Raw genomic sequence first — 11,250 nt, 5'->3', positions numbered from 1 at the left:
TACAGCGCAGAGTGCTGAAAAACATGACTGTATCAGTCGCTAGCAGAATTCGGCAGTGCCGGTTTCCAGCTGTGACCCCAACATAGGAATTTAGGCACCCCAAAGCTCCGCCTCCCGCCTCCTTTTGACCCCTCTGTGCAACTGGGGCGATGGAAGTGGCGTGCTCCCCTCAGAGCGAATCTCATGAGGCGTGTTGGGGTTCTCAGCAGCATCTCCAAGCCCCTGCCTCGCCTGGCTGCCTCCAGCTTGCCCCTCCCCACTGGAGGAGGCACCGCTCTGCCCACTGGAAGAGGTTTCGCTACTCAGAAGAAGCTCCTGGTACATCTCCTTCCTCTCCCCCCCCCCCCCGGGGCTGAGGGCAGTTCCCTGACAGTATGGTAACCCTATCTTATCTGGTCCAGAATTTGCAGTCAACTGCAGGCTGGCTAACTAGGCTGCATTACAGGCTCATGCACACTGCTGTAGCTTCAGCCACTTGCCTCTTGCCATCTGGTCTCCCTTTCCTAATCCATCCCTTGGCAGGGGGCACATGCATTTAAGATGCCATGCCAACGTTGCCTGCTGTTCTTCTGTTCACCTGTAGCCTGCCGGTTTGCTGCTCAAAGTGTGCTCATCTGTGCCAGACTCAGCAAGCTGTCATTCTGGGATGCTGCCAGTAGCAGATGGTGCGGAGAGGCTGTGTCGCTTACCTGACCTCTCTCTGGTTGAGTCACTGCTGCATACCAAGATGAAGAGAGGTAGGGGGTAAGGCACCAGGGATGTCAGTGCAGTGCAAATGCATCAGCAGGAGCATGGGACTGGCTTTGCCATCTTGTTTGGAGATTATTTTCAAACACTGATAAACAAAGTTGTTGGTTTTTTTTTTAATAGGAGACTGCGGTCATCCAATAAAGTTGAATGGCAGAAAATTTAGTCTAGACAAAAAGAAATACTTCTTCGCTCAGCGACAGAATAATTTGGCCAGAATAAGGAAATTTTGTCCATGGTATGATTATTTCCCACCTAGTCATTTTGACACTTTGGCATCCTATTTGCAAAATTTAACAATTCCAAAATACAGACGCACTTTCACTCTTGCAGGATTGAATATACTGCCTTCGGCTGTACTTGAGGGTCGATTTCAAAAAATTCTGCTGGGAAAAATGTTAGGTCCATGTGGAAATGGTGGTATTGTATCAGTGGCTCATGTGCTTCTGGCTTGCACTCTTTGTAAAGATTTGAGGAGTGAGGTTATTACCCCTCTACTATTGTCCATGCTGGGTCACTGAGCCATTGCTACAGTGACCTTTCTTCTAGCAGATCAAGATGACCAGGTGATAGCCAAAATCTCAAGGTTTTTGACAGGGGCAATTAGAATAAGATCTATTATTTGATTATTGATGTAAACTCCCAAATGTATTTTGTATAGTTAAGTTTTTGCCTCTATCATCAGTATATTTTATTTTATTTTATTTTATTGCTATGGCTAGTGACTGATGCAAATTTAGACTCTTCTGATCTGATCTTCTTCGCACAGCATATAAAGAGTTTGGTACCTCAGGATGCTGGCTGCCTCCCTGGAAAATTGATTCAGAAGCAATGCATTGGATTGTTTGTCTGCATCTCCAGCTATGTTCAACCTGTGTATTTGTAAATAAACTACGGTAAATATTACAATTTCCAGAGGGGTAGCCAGGTTTCCCAGGCAGGCAAAATCTGAGGCCCTGCAAGAGAGGTGAAATAACTGAGATAGGACACAGGTGTTGGGTAAAACCAAGCCAAAACTTTATTAACTACAGCAGAAATTTGGGTTACCATGGCAGTAGGGCAAGGATCCAGTTCCTCATTCCACTCAGCCCTTGCTGTTGGAATGACACTCTGTCATGATTGAGATGTGCCCAAACCCCTTCCATGGGAATCCCCCAGAGTTGAGCCCTGGCATGGTGCAGGCCAACTATCCAGGGTCTCACTGGGTGACCATGTTGAAAGATTCCAGTTGGGCAGAGGCCCTAAGCTGTACTTCTTCCTTTCCCCACCATTCCTAGAGGTGGTGCAATACCAGGTCGATGCATAGTAAGGCCCCTTAGCATCCAAATATCAACCCATATCGGTTCACACCCTTGCAAGAGAAGTGGAGGTAAAGCAGAAGAATCGCTATAAGATTCGCTTAAGAATCGCTTAAGCAAGTACAGATTAGCTGTCAAGGATCACCTCTCCTATCAGTTGTGACAATAACCTCACAGTGGCAGGCAAACTAGGAGAAGCCCATCAAGTGCTTGCTGTCATTAGAACTGATTACGTGAACTCAGCCTTACCCTAAGACTGGTCTATCAGCAACTGCAGTTTAAAGAAAAGGTGAGGTTGGGGCAGACTGGATTTTGGTTGAAAAGTCAGTTTATTTTTTTCCAGATCCATATGAATTTGTGCATCAGCAGCTGTATTTTCCACATTTTCCAATATCTACTTCAGAGGGTTTTCTGCCCTCCTCCCTACATGCTAGATTTTTCATTCTTAGCTTGATCTCCAGTCTTTTCCCACACACAAATATCATTGTAACTTTTTCTAGATGGTCTTCTCTGTAATCTTTACAACTAGGGTTGAGACTGCCAGGAATTCTTGGAACCATGTTTCTTCAAAGGTTCTTTGTTCCTTATTTCTGACTCATCAATTCTTGGCCTGCCGAATACAATGAGATCAGGATCAGGATCCCAGTGAGGTAGCGTCTTAGATGTGTGAGTCAGACTGTGCCACTCTAACACTCATGTGAATAAAATGCCAACCTTCTGAACATCTGTGCCCTGTCTCAATAATTTTTCAATTGCAGACGTCAATAAAAGCTGAAACATCTTTCCATTTGTCTGATGAAGAGGGGTGACAGCCATAGGAAATCCGCAGGGACATTTTTCTACTCCTCCACATATTTTGGGGTTAGAAGTGTTATTGAAATGGAAAGAACAAAAGCAGTTGGCGATGCCAGCCAGCAGACCAAGAGCCTCAGGGTTGAAATGATAAAGGTAGAGAAGCTAAAAACTGGTAAGTGGATTGGACACAGACTTTGTTCAAATCTTAATTTAGCAGTACATTTCCTACTTAACTGGCCATCAAACACAAGGCGTTAAGAGAACGTGTAAAACAACAACATATAAACATGAGTCAGACCATTGGTCCACATTTTCAACTCCAGGGGTGGGGAACCTGATACACTCCAGTTGCGTGTTGAGGTCCCCAACCACCCTCAGAAAATGACTCACACCGCAGACATTAATTTTGGTTTGGTTTTTGGCATAATTTTTGGCCACAACTTTATTAAAATATATAATATGTGAGTGGTTGCATAGGCATTGGTTTAGACTATCTGTCCCACTGGGGACAGAACTGACGACCGTCAGTAAAGGGAAAATACTTTGGGGAGAGAATAGGAGCCGGGGGTCAGACCCAACGATTTGGGATTTGCTCCATGTAACCCTGCATCAATTTTCCCCCTTCCCTCATTATTCCTTTTTCTTTTTTTACTTTAACATCAGCCGTGTTGTTGTAAGGCATTATTTTTGTAAACTTGATTTGAGCACATTGGCAGAGGAGTGTAAATCTAGTAAATAAATACTCGCCCACCCCTTCATTCCTGCTTCATGTGCTTCTCTTTGAAGAAGGGGAGCACAAAACCAGACTGGTTGCTCTTAATCACAAGTGACTTATGAAATGACAGCATTTAGCTAATCTGGTTTAACCGCTAAAGCCTTCCCACAGGAGAATAATGAGTGACTAGACCACCTTCCAGAGCTGTCTTTAATATCCATTCTGAATTCATTAAAGTCTTGTGATCTGAGGAGGACCTTTCGCTGTCCTTAATTTCACTGAGGTTGACTCCACATCCTGGCCTGACAGGACAACAAATGTGTGGGTTATATAACAGAGTCTCTGTACATCTGCTGGAAATGGAGGGCCTTTAGGTATACAAGCTGTCCTGCAGGCGAGGGAAATCCTAGTTTGTGACCCTGAGGTTTCTGCTTTGAGTTTACCCAAAGAAAATTCCTCCTTTGTTTCAGATGTGAGACTGCAAGAAAGTGGTTCCCCAGGGAATGAGTTTTTACATGAGTTCCGTCAGCTTGGAACAAGTTCCCATAAAATATTTTTTGAATGAATAAACCATCTTGCTTCCTACATTAAAATTCCTATACCTAAGGTAAATGAGGCTCTCCTTCCTTTTTTTAAAGAACAAAAATAAAAAGGCTAAGCAATGTGACAATTAACCAAAGTCACAGAGGACCTCGTAAAGAATTATAGAAAAAATATATTGAGAGGATCTTGCCATTCTCTCCCTACCTTGGGCAACTTAATTGGGAAATGTCGAAAGAAAACCACAAAGTAATTTTTTTTTTAATGAAAACATAAATAACATAAATATGAGGGGGGAGAGTGAGGGCAAACATACACACACGGCTGTATTTCTTCTCCACAGGAAATCACTTCCATTTGAAGAGCGTTATCAGGGGCAAAGGGACACATTATTAGTGTGGAGGCAGTTAATGTCCATGATTAGCTTAATCAATTTATATGCCACTTTCCCACAGTGGGCTTTGTGTCCAAAGTGGCTTACCACAAACACCCACTTATTATCAAAACACAAAATTTGGGGTGGGGGCATCTTACAAAACATAGCAAGACTTTAAAATTAGAATAAAAGACAAGAATAAGAAATGCAACGGGGTGCAATTACAGGGGCCGTAGCTTCAGGCTTTGCATGCAGAAGGTCCCTGTTAAAGGATCTTAATTAGCAGGACTGAGTATTATCTATGCGTGAGCCATGGGAGAGATGGTTGGGGTAGACAGTACCAGCAGTGGACAGCAGGGTGGATTGGAAGCACTTGCCTGATCTCCTGGTGGCAGAGTCGCTGCTGCATGATGGGCAAGGCACCAGCAAGGTCAGTGCAGTGCAAACACTGCCATATTGGCTCCACCAGTGTGTTGGCACCGCACCAACCTCCCTGCTGCATTGCTCTTCCCATCTTCCTCCCGATAAACAGCAGTGACTCCCTTGCCAGGAGGTCAAGTGAAAGACACAGCCCCACACTGCTGTCCACTAATGGAAAGTACTAAGGTTAATGCTTTAGGTATAAAGTATCCATGTCCTGAAAAATTAGAAAGTAAAGGGAAAATAGCAACTGATTTGTCTGGGAATGGGGAGGATGCATTGACAAAGTGAAGGGCAGTAAGCATTTACCTTCTACGTAACCGGACTATGGTCAAGGTCTTGCTGGTGACATAGAAAGCCCTAAACAACCTGGGGCCAGGATACTTGGGGGACCACCTTCCCCTGTGTTTACCCAATCATCCCTACAATTGTCAGAGAATGCCGTGTTGAATTAATGGACAAACACCTTATGACATTTCATGATGTTTAAATGACTTTATTGTACACCGTCATGTGTCCCCCTCCATATGAGTTGGCAGGTTACAAATGTTGCTATAAAATAACTTAATTAATAAAGCATCAAATGAAGTAGCTCCTTTAGTGCAAGAACTTCTGACTGCGCAATGCAACTTTCTCCTCTCCCCGTGTGCCACCCCCCCAAAAAAAAATCTGTTCTGGGAGTCCTTCCAGCTCTCCGGAGCAGATTTGGACATGGCACAGGGAAAGGAGAGGGAGGGGAATTTCTGTCGCGCAAATGGAAATCCTTGTGAAAACAGAAGTTTTTAATTGGATGCCACCCTATGGGAGGAATCCAATATTGTGCGCTGCTGACTGTCAGCAGAAGCATTTCAGCTTGCCAGATGGAACGATTCCCCCTTCTCCTCCCCAATACAATGTTTTGAGGGGTCTCCAGACACACATACACATCCTGAGCCAACTTTGGAGGGCACACAGCGGCAGGAGAGGTAGGAAAGCCCCATTGCACAAGCAGAAGTCCTTGCACAGGGACTCAGTTAAATCTCCTGCAATATAAACAAACAAACAAACCGCCTTGGGGGGTCCAAAATGAAGTGTGTGTGCATGTTTTAAATAAAAGCAGGCTCTTCTTTAAAATATTCTTTACATCAAAAGATGCCACCCTGTTAAAGTCCTTCCTTTGTATCATGAGAGAGCCAGTCGTTTTCATTTCCCACCTCTGGTCTTTCTGTGCTGTTGTGCTGGGTGACCCTTACCGTCTCAAGGCCAAGTGACCTTTCTGCATGATTTCTCTTCCGCTTGCCTTTCTTCCCAGCTCCAAATTGAAATGGCCCAGTCCTCTTTGCAATCCACCTTTCCCTTTTATGATTTTTTACCTTCTGGCATTCCCCTGCGTCTGACTAAGCTGCAGCTGCTGATGGTAAAGGGTGGAGATGGTAGTTTTTTTTTATTATACCTTATCGGTGGGCTGATACCGTTGTCTCAAAAGCAACTTCTTAATGGCAGCGAGATCTTTGCAAGTTTCTCATGTTACCAGTAATTTGCTTTAGTTGTTAGGCAAATGTGGCATAAGTGCCTGCCAAACTCCCCCCCCCCAAAGCCACATCAGAGCCTGCAGAGAATGCTTTATGGCTGCCAGTCTCTAAGCTGCTTAATCCATACAGCATGATATACTCGTAGTGCCTCTCTAGTCTGGGCGGCAGGAAAATCACTACAGTACTGCACTATGGGATTGGTGGAGTTTTTGTGCTCGTAACGGAGACTTTGAAACCTGTCAGATTTTAAACCCCAAAGGCCTGCTTGATTTCAAGCCAAGACTCTTTTCCGATAAGGAAGGCTGGTGAAACTTCTCTATGAGTGTAAGTGTCTTAAAGGAATTTAGCAACAGTTCTTTGTGATAATGGAGTTTTGATGTGCAGTCAAGAGACCTATTAAGGTCTGGAATCTGCAAAACTAGCCTATGAGAAAGAAAATATGCATATACACATACATATACAGATCGAGATCTGATAGGTGTCCTTGTGCCTACAGAAGGGCTTTTGATCCTGCAGATGCCTCTGCAGATAGAAAAAAAAGAGGATAGGGCATTTCTGATTATCATTTTCTCACACAGCCTCCAATCACCACCTATCAGCCTTAGAAAACTGGAGGAAACTCCAAAACGGATGTGAAGAACTGCAGGGGTGAGAGTGAATTGCATTCCCTCTTTTTCTATTAGTGGAATAGTCCATTGGTTCAAAAGCTCTTTCCTGTGTTCAAGATCACCAACTGGATTCATTGCCTATCTGTCTGTCTGTCCGTCCTTCCATCCGTCCATCCATCCAACCATCCATCCATCCATCTCTGTCTACTTAATTCAACCCTCACATTTCCTAAACATTCTATGAATGAATGCAACCCAGTCCTGAATCCTGCCTTAAACCATAGACAGTATTTTGGGGCTTCTAAACTATAAATGAGATTGCGAACAAATATGAAATCAATCAAGTATTTTATTAATTATTATCACTGGGTCAGGATTTTAGATAGATGGATAGATAGATAGATAGATAGATAGATAGATAGATAGATAGACAGACAGACCTGGTGACATTGATTTCAAAGAAGCCAAAGCAGAACTAAAGCAGTTTGTCCTCCATAAAATAAAGAGAAGGAGAAAGATAAATTCGGGCTGCACACACATGACACTTTGTTCTAGAATCAGTGGAGCCGAGTACTTCTTTTTCTTCATACTTCATTTACAATCTAGATCTACCGCATATATATCTTTTGTCCCTGAAAGTGCTTCTTGTGGCCATTAGGGAGTCCTGGCCGCATCACTGGTCGGGGGGGGGGGGCATGGCTTAGCGCATTTAAGGAACTGCATGGCCGGGTTCTTGGGAGGGGAGGTTGTGGCTATCACCTGCCCCTCCTCTTTAAGGGTATTCCGTTAAAGGGATCTGGAGGTGTGGATCTTGTCCGAAGACCGGGTAGGTGCTAGGGCCATGCCACAACCCCAGTGGGGTCCCCAGAGGAACTCTTAATTGATGTACATCAACAGGGCTCCCTCTACTGGTGGTTGACCCTTATGGGACTACCTGCATGGCGGGCAGGACTCAGTTATAGTCAGTTCAATTCCATTGCCTAAGCCAATACCACTCACATTCTGTAACCAATAAAGTTGTGGCCTAAATTTGCCCATTAACCTAAAATACTGTGTCCATGTGTTATTATTCAACAAATGGGGGAGGGCTCGGGGCCATTGACATGCAACAGAATATTAAAAACACGATAAAACATCAAACATTAAAAACCTCTCTAAACAGGGCTGCCTTCAGATGTCTTCTAAAAGTCAGATTGTTGTTTAATTCCTTGACATCTGATGGGAGGGCGTTCCACAGGGCGGGCGCCACTACTGAGAAGGCCCTCTGCCTGGTTCCCTGTAACCTCACTTGGAGGAAAACTGGTTCCCCATCCCTGCACTAAATCATGTCAATTAAGGATGTGAGTAAATTAGGGCAAATCCCACACCAAAGTCTGCTGCTCCAGGCAGATTTGGGGCTTGACGTAAATGGAAGTGTCCCAAACTGAAGAAAAGGCTTTTAAAGCACCTTGAGGTGTTTTGGAAATTCAGATATTAAAAAAGAAATGTGTGAACAAAGCAGAAACTAAAATGCCAGGGTGCAGAGAGAGGCCTATAACTGATAGGATTATATGTCTCCTTAGGATGAAGGGCAGGTAATAAATTAAAATTGTAATAAGTAGGAGTAAGAATATGGAAATCCAATGTTGTGTTGTTGTAGTAGTAGTAGCAACTATAGCCGTTTTTTTGCCCACAACAGTGAGCAGGTTGTGGGGGAGAGAGGTGGTGTGGTTAAGTTTTTTTCTGAATCAGGATTTGGATGCTCAGGCAAACTCAACTATTTCCAAAGTGTTTCTCACCTAATCATGCTCTTTTCCAGAGTGCCAAATTGGAGTCTGAAGCAAATCTTGTGGCTGGTGCACAACCTTCATTTCAATAATTCGAGGCCATGCTATATCTCATTTACATTTCTGTTACATTAACAAATACATTTTTGTGTTTGTTTCATCTTTGGGTTATTTTATTTATTTATTTATTTATTTATTTATTTATTTATTTATTTATTTTGATTACAACCTTTTTCCAGTCAGCATTGGATCCCAAAGTAGATTACACTTACATGTCCTCTCCAAGGTACAACATAGGTACATACTGTAGTATTGTTATCATTCTCTATTCCAACATACTCAATTTTTAGCTTCAGTTCTTAAAGGGATGGGAACAGAGCTTCTTGCAAAACATGTTTCATTTTAGCAGCCAATCCTCTGTTTAGCAAATCGACACCAGTTCCAATGACCTTGACAATATTGATGGGGTCACATTTCCAAACGGATAAGCTGTTCTCGAACAATTAGCCTAGTGTGTTAAGCATAGGCCGAGTTTTCTTCAACATTGGGCATGTGTGTCTCTACATCGCCTTACTTCCTTTGCAATATATTTAACCTCCGGGTATAGGGTGGTATATAAATTCAATGAATAATTGTAATAATAATAATAATTGTGGCACTATGGAGGGGGGGAAGCCAATCTATTTATTTCCTCTTTATTCTTCACAAAATGCTGTTTATCAAAGACATTATAAACCATATGCATTTCTTTTTTGAGACACTCTGCTCCCCTGCTCTCCTGATCTATTTTTTCAAGACTGTAATGAAGAGAGCCACTGGACACATTGTTTTCAAGCTGTGGGTGGTTCCTTTTACAAGTCTGAGGGAGAAGAAATGGGAAATTAATAATGTTCTTGTTGACATATGAAACCTGGGGAATGCCAACTGATTAAAATTTCCAGCTGATCAACTGTGCTGCCTTTAACTGACAGATCACTTGATTAGGTCGTAGAAAAGCAACATTGTCAAAATTAAACTGAATAACTATGAGTCCTAAATGGGTGCAGCTATTCCTGTTTAGCAAACAATGTCATTCCAGCTGCAGCATGAATGGCAAGTAAAATATTACTTGCTAGCATGACTTGTACACATATACCTTTCCAGCCAGAACAAACAGCATCTTGGAGGCTGGAAAATGGCACAGGGACTGTACAATAATATGGTCTAGTCCCTAGGTGGCGCTGGACTTAGTGGTTCATGGATGAACTCATAAGGTTCCTTTTCTGCTTTTGCTTAAGAGAGACTGAAATTTCCCCCCCTAGCTTCCTGTCTGGTGTGTCTGCTAAGCCTTCAATGACAGGACTGCCCTGTGGTCTCAGTCCAGATCCATACATACCCATGATTGTTATTTGCAGAAACCTTAATGAGCTGGAGATGCATTCGAGTAGTTCCATTGTCCCAACAAATTTGACCTTGGATTCTCATTATACATGTAGCATCAACAAGCTACAGGGCTGCATCCAGTGGTGGCTCTGTACGGATGGTGCTATTTGGGCACAGTCTGTCCCTTCTCTTATGGGTTCACAGGTCATCCCTGAACACATAAACCCATATTACAATGTGCTAGAACACTTTCTCATCTAAACCAGGGATGTGGGATTCTGTGCACTCCATATCACATCAGTCCCAAGTAGCATCACCAATGGAGGGTCACAGCTTCCCTACGCCTGATGAGAATCCACTGTCACCTCTCTGATGGCCAGAAGCTCTCCAGGATCTCTGACAAGCCTTTCAACTGGAGATGCCATCAAATTGCTACACTTTTCCAATAGCTTTAACCAGTGCTTTTTTTCTCCTAAAGAAATGTTTTGGGGTATTCTCATTTTGACTCAAGAAAACCACCATTTTATAGTTCAAATCGGGGGAAATAAATACAGTAAATGCACAAAAGTACAAAGATTCACAAAATGTTTAGGAGTATGTGTACCCCTGCATCCTCCCTCCCCCAGAATAAAACAACAACACTGGCTTTAACAATGGCATCATTGGACCAGTTCCCAGTAATGCCATAGTTAAAGCTATTGGAAATGATATATAATGGGAAATGATATATAATGAATTGAAAAGGATGTTTAAAATAACTTTTGTAAAGAAAACCAGAAGCTTTCCTTTGGGGAATTATAGGGACAGAACTACCTAAACGGTATAGAAACTTATTCATGTATGCTACTACAGTGGCAAGAATATCACTTGCCCCAAAATGGAAAAAAGCAGAAGTCCCAGCAAAGGAACAAAGGATACAAAAATTTATGGGATATGCAGAAATGGTGAAACTTACCAGAAGAATAAGAAATTAGGTGAGCATTGCTACTCCTATCCAAATTACCTTCTCTCTTCCTTCCAAATGCTGGGTGCTTCCTCCTATCCTTCCTCTCTTCTTCTGGAGTCTCCTCTTGGCTGTTCCACTGCTGCTTTGCCCATCAGTTGCTGCCTAG

At 43.0% G+C, this 11,250-nt stretch overlaps 1 long non-coding RNA gene across 1 annotated transcript in view; it reads right to left on the bottom strand.

The window, feature by feature from the left end:
- Positions 1 to 1,742: 1,742 nt before the first annotated feature.
- The window catches only part of LOC117043321, a 73,859-nt gene continuing 64,351 nt past the window's right edge, over positions 1,743 to 11,250 (bottom strand). The window contains exon 2 of the long non-coding RNA XR_004426174.1: positions 1,743 to 2,655. This is a non-coding gene — a long non-coding RNA (uncharacterized LOC117043321). The remainder of the gene's footprint in view (positions 2,656 to 11,250) is intronic.

The sequence above is a fragment of the Lacerta agilis genome, chromosome 3, assembly GCF_009819535.1.
Source record: "Lacerta agilis isolate rLacAgi1 chromosome 3, rLacAgi1.pri, whole genome shotgun sequence".
In the NCBI taxonomy this organism is placed as follows: domain Eukaryota; kingdom Metazoa; phylum Chordata; class Lepidosauria; order Squamata; family Lacertidae; genus Lacerta; species Lacerta agilis.
The sequence above is the reverse complement of the archived record's forward strand: the minus strand, read 5'-3'. Positions and strand labels throughout refer to the sequence as shown.